Source organism: Sceloporus undulatus, chromosome 6, assembly GCF_019175285.1.
Source record: "Sceloporus undulatus isolate JIND9_A2432 ecotype Alabama chromosome 6, SceUnd_v1.1, whole genome shotgun sequence".
Taxonomy (NCBI): Eukaryota; Metazoa; Chordata; class Lepidosauria; order Squamata; family Phrynosomatidae; genus Sceloporus; species Sceloporus undulatus.
Genome location: NC_056527.1, coordinates 84,540,608 through 84,546,607, shown reverse-complemented (window position 1 = coordinate 84,546,607; position 6,000 = coordinate 84,540,608).

The window sequence follows — 6,000 nt, the reverse complement described above, 5'->3', positions numbered from 1 at the left end:
ATCCTCAGCCACCATTGAGGATACCGAGGGAGCTTGCCATCTATGGATGCTTAAATCCATAGATGGCAAGTCTGTGTATAATGCTGCCCCACTGTATGTTTCTTATAGCTGTTAGTTTGGTGTATGTTTGTTGATATTTTGTTATTGTTTTGTTTTTAATTCTGAATATAAAGTTGTATGCTGTTTTTCAGTATTTTGTTAAATAAAAATGTTTTTTTAATTTAAAAAATTGTTATGATATTTCCCAGATTCTAAGATTGAAGAGTGGCAAGCCTTGTTCCTGCAGCATCAGACTGTAGTTGTGTTACCCTCACCTTTATTAGAAGAGAGATATACCATATATACTCGACTATAAGTCAAGAAACGTATGCCCCAAAATTGACCCTAAAATTTGGGGTAGACTTATATAAGGGTGAATACATCAGTAGTGCTTACAAAGATCCTAAAGCAAGCAAGCCTGATGCCCCTGTCTCCATTGAACACCATTTCCTCCCCCCTACAGTCTGTTTTACAAGCCTTTGCTTCCTATCGGAAAAACTCCCCATTTAAATCCACTTGCTTCTTTCTCTAGTACGTTTTGCAAGCCCTGGCTTCCTATGGAAAAATCTCTCCATTTAAAACCACTTGTTTCTGTCTCCAGTCCATTTTGCTAGACCTTGCTTCCTATAGAAACAACTCGGAAACAACTCTCCATTTAAACCCTCTTGCTTCCTTTTGCAATCTGATGTTAAAACCTCTTCTCCAGCACCTGGGAATCGGTTGGAAGAGGTCCAGAGAAGGAGAAGGAGGGACTGAAGTAGTATTTCCCCCTTTCCATCCTTCTTTATAACCCCCTAAGTTTTACCCTCGATTTATCCACGAATCATATCAAAACCCAGGATTTTGACTCTGAAACCTTCCCTTGACTTATACATGAGGTTGAGTTGTACATGGGTATATACAGTAATAACGTTTCTCATTATCCACATTTATGCCTTTTTGGAGTTGGCACAGTGGAGATGGTAGGGCATATATTGTTATATTGCTCTTTTTATAATGGTTACCGCCACACTTTTATTCTTCCAATTGTTAGAGGTATTCCTGGACGAACTAATGAATTTTATGTATCCCATTTGCTGGCAGATCAGTGTCTGTTGGTAACAATTAAAGTGGCCAGCTTTCATGCAGCAGGACTGGCCTGCTGGCATAAAATGGTATTATAAAATTTTATAATGATTAATTTTAATTTTTCAATGAATATACATTGTATTCCTCCTCATTGCTCTTTATTGTTGCTGACAGTTTGCTTACTCTGTCTTTTTCTCTAGTCTTAATGAAACACTCCCAGTCTGAGTGACATGAAGTAACATAGGATGGGTTACACCTATCTTAACAATAGAACATGTGAAAGGGATCTAGGAGTCTCAGTAGACCACAAGCTGAGTGTGTTTGACAGATACACATTTTGAGTTGTAAACATATTAATGATATACATTTTATACATAATTTACAAAGGAAAAAGAAGAAAAATATCTGCTACATGTGAGTCCTTCGCACATGAGAAAGGTAAAAAATATGTGAATGTTCCATTAATAATCTTGCAGAGCATGACTTGGATAATTTAAAAAATAAAACACAGTTAATAGAAATCTTTTTGATATTTACACAATAGGGATGACAGAGAAGTTGCTTGGAACTCCAGTGACACCGCTGTACCCACCGAGACCTCTAGACGATGAACTTGATCCTTTAAGGGAAGGATCATGGCATTCAAGCATGCATGAACACCACCACTCCTGTCATATGGATTACCTACTAATAGATTAATTGCTGTCAATACGCTGATGACACCCAACTGTTGTTTCTTCCTTCATGGAAATTAGTTAGTAGTTAGTTCTGACTCTGCCTTTGGGATCAGTAATGGGCTGGATTAAAGTTACTAAACTGAAATTGAATCAAGACAAGACAGTGTGTGTGTGTGTGTGTGTGTGTGTGTGTGATACTGAAGATGGAGCAAGCTTGTTTTCTGCTGCTCCAGAGACTAGAACACAGAACAAAGGATTCAAGCTACAGGAAAAGAGATTCCACTTCAGCATTAGAAAGAACTTACTGCCAGTAAGAGCTGTTCAGCAGTGGAATATGCTGCCTCCAAGTATAGTGGAGTCTCCTTCTTTGGTGGTTTTTAAATAGGACCTGGATGGGCATCTATCAGAAGTGCTTTGATTGTGTGATATGGCAGGGAATTGGACTGGATGGCCCATATGGTCTCTTTCTACTCTACAATTCTATGAAATCTGGGCCACTAGTATCCCTGGAGAGGTATGAGATCCAGGGTCCCTATGCAAAGCTCAAACATGAGCCTTCTCAAGCCCAAGGCACCAGGTTCAAGATCCTCAAAAACTGTTCCTCCTGTACCCAACTATCTCTCCTGAGCCCCACTGGAATAGACGCCTCCCATTCTAGCGTCCCCTTCACACTAACATACAGATGACACCATGCAGAATGTAACAGACAGGTAATGGAGTGCTTAGCTCATAGCTGGAAGGCTAACCCACACAAAAAAATAATTTCACTTCTTAACAAGGAGGTGGAGAGTTGGCTATATGTCAAGGCCAGCTAGATGATAAGTTACAGTACTGTGTTGAAGCTGGGGCTTTGTGGAAGTACAGTAGCTAGTTCCCAGTGCTCTGTCCATGGTCCTGGAAATTGTGTAACTAATCACTGTAGAATGGACTATAAATAAACAAGAAGAAATCTGTTCAGAAGAAAATTGTATCATAATTGTCAATATGTTGGTTTGAGTTTGTGTGTGTGTGTGAGAGAGAGAGAGAGAGGAAGGAAGGACGGAAGGAAGGAAAGAAGGAAGACAAGCAAGCAAAAACAAGGTCGTGAATTCAAAGGCTTTCATGGATGGATAGTTTTTTTGTGGGGTTTTTTGGACTATGTGGCCATGTTCTAGAAGAGTTTATTCCTGACGTTTTGCCAGCATAGCCTGAAAAACCCACAAAAAACTAAAAACAAGGACCTTTTTAAAACTGTACCAGGGCTGTTCACTTTCTGCTTTTAATGCCTGTGAAGCTGTAGAGGAATCAAAGGATAAATTTATGCTCTGCTCCACTTTTGTGAAGAGAATGGCCCCAGGGCAGCTGATGCATTACAGTTGATAAAACTGAGACTGGTTTGTGCTGAATGAGTCGGGAGATGACTGAGATTCCCATGTAAGTGACTTTAAACAACCCAGGGAATAAAAATGGTGTACGAGAATAAGGATTAAAAATACATAGCCGAGGTTCTATAGAAGAAAAATAATAGATTCTCCATAAACTGCTCTGGGAGTATACGAAATAATTTTAGTATCTTTTCCAGCCAAGGTCTGAGTGTTTGTAAAGTGCCTGGTTTACACCAGATAGGCACTGCAGGGAAACAAAAAGCACAGATTGTTCCGGTTTGCAATCTAAACATTAGCTCTGCATATTATTTCCAACCGGAGCCATTCAAATGCCTCTGGAAGCCTACAACGGTGTGTGGGTGTGGATGTGAAAGTGACGGCATGGTTAGATTGCGTTTTGCTTTTTTCTGAGCGTCACTGCTATGCCTTGTGGGGAAGATTCAATCTCCTTCAATCTGCAATGGTCATACTGCAGTATTTGGGCTGCTGCTGCTGCTGCTAGACAACACGAATGGGAAGTGTTGCACTGCATAGAAATATACACAGTTTTGCACTCTCTGTGTGGGTTTAAACAGCCCATTCGTTTCAAAATCTGCAATTTCCTTTTTTTAGTCTTTTCCAAACTAGACTTCCCATGGTCATAAGTCAAATATGAGAAAGTGGGACGGTTTTGCAATATCCTTTGAAGAATGTTCTGGATGAGATGAGAGACATCAGAGCAAAAAAAGCAAGGGAAACTGTCACCATGGAAACCAGAATTCTAATATGAGCTGCAAATTCTACAGTCCCATTTTCTGCACTGTGTTGCTTTAAGCAGATTATCAGAAGCAGATATCAGGAACGTGCAAAAGTGTGCATGGCAAGGAAGATGAGATATTGATAACTACTCTAATAGCTAAATTAGGAAACTCTTGGTTCATAGCTCACCTCTGTCATGAATTTATTAGCTTGCCTTATTTAATGGTTATATTAATATCCTGCCTCATCTACAATGAGCCCAAGTTCATAAACATGGGTCTCCTCCCCACCCTGCTTGCCTCTTTATCCTTATAACAGCCCTGAGAGATAGGCCAGGCTGAGAAATAGTGACTGGTCAATGCCCTGATGGGTTTTCATGGTTCTATGGAGACTAGAAATTGAATCTTCCACGTTCCACAACAGCACTATGAATGCTACACCATACTGCCTCTCATACCCTTCACTTGCAATATGGATAATACTAGTCTCACAAGCGAGGCGGTTGTAATAATTCAGACAGCAAGCACTAGATGAATACTAAGTAAAGCTATCATATCTTGTTATGTCTGAGGCTAAGAAGATGGTGCAATTATTTGGAGGATAATCAGCTTTGTATTAGCTATATGGTAGCATTGCTTACTGTTGTTATCATCAAATCAGCTTCAATTTATGGTGACCCAATGAACAAAAGACCTCCAAAGCAGCCTGTCATCAATAGCCCTGCTTTGGTCCTGCAACCCCAGGTCTGTGGCTTTGTTATTGAGTCTATCCACCTGTAATGCTGACCTCTTTTCCTATTGCTTTCCACTTTACCAAGCATCATTGTCTTTTCTAATGAATCATGTCATCTCATGATATGGTCAAAGTACGATAGCCTCACTTTGGTAATTTAAGTTTCTAGGGAGAGTTCAAACTTCCTTTTTGCTAAGATCAATTTCCTGGTCATTTTGGTGGTCTATAATATCCATACAAATGTCCTCCAGCACCACATTTCAAATATGTTGATTCTTTTCCTATCAGCCTTCCCCACCATCCAATTTCACAATCATACATAGAAATCAGAAATACAATGGCATGGATAATCCTGATTTTGATATTCAATTATATATCTTGACCTCTGAGGATTTTATGTAGTTCCTTCATGGCTACCCTTGCGATTCCTAGTCTTCTGATTTCTTCGCTACAGTCTCCATTTTGATTAGACTGACCCAAGGTATAGAAAGTCTTTGATCATATTGATGGCTTCATCATCTATTTAAAGTTATGTAAACCATCTGCCATCGTTATTTTTGCGTTTTTAATGTTCAACACTAAACCTGCTTTTGCACATTCTTCCTTGATTTTCTTCAACAATTGTTCCATGTCTGCTGGTGATATGGGGTCATCTGCATATCTTAAACTCTTGATGTTCCTTCATGCTGTCTCCTTTTGAATCAAATCTAGCTTTCCATATATAGGGCTGCACAGCTTACTGTGGCAGCCAATTCGTGAGGTGAGACTGGGAAGCATTGGCAGTGTATATTCTGTTGCCCTGGTGTCTTCTTCCCAGGCAGTGTTTGCGCTGCCTGGGATTTGTGAGGAATCTGATCCCAACAGCCAATGAGTAAGAACCCCTACTTGCTCATTGACTGATGTTCCAGACTGGAGGAAGCTCTGTTAGGCTTCACTCTGGTCAGGTAGATGCCTATATAAACCCGCCCGCTGCCAGCCTGCTCTCACTCATGCCTGGACCTTTGTCCCATCCTCTTTTTAGCAGCTGGCGGGGAGCTACATTTGATTCAGCTATTTGGCCTCTGTGGGTTTGGGTTTGTCATTTGCCACAACTGTGGAGGCGTGACAACATGGGTCATGGATCCCACATATCATTCCCCAGTGTATTGCAGGCTAACTTATAGGAGTCCCCTTATGGGATGCAGGGTGTTTGGCATGGATAGGCTGTTGTCCAGGCAGGGGTGGATGCCTTGCCAGCATTCTCTGGTGACAGGGGTTAACATGGACACCAGCCAGCTGGTTCCCCTGTCATCCCTATGGTGGAGTGGGGTTCATCAATCAATAGTCAGATTGATCAATATCTGGATCTGGACCCATGCTTTTGGCCAACCCTGTTTTCAGCT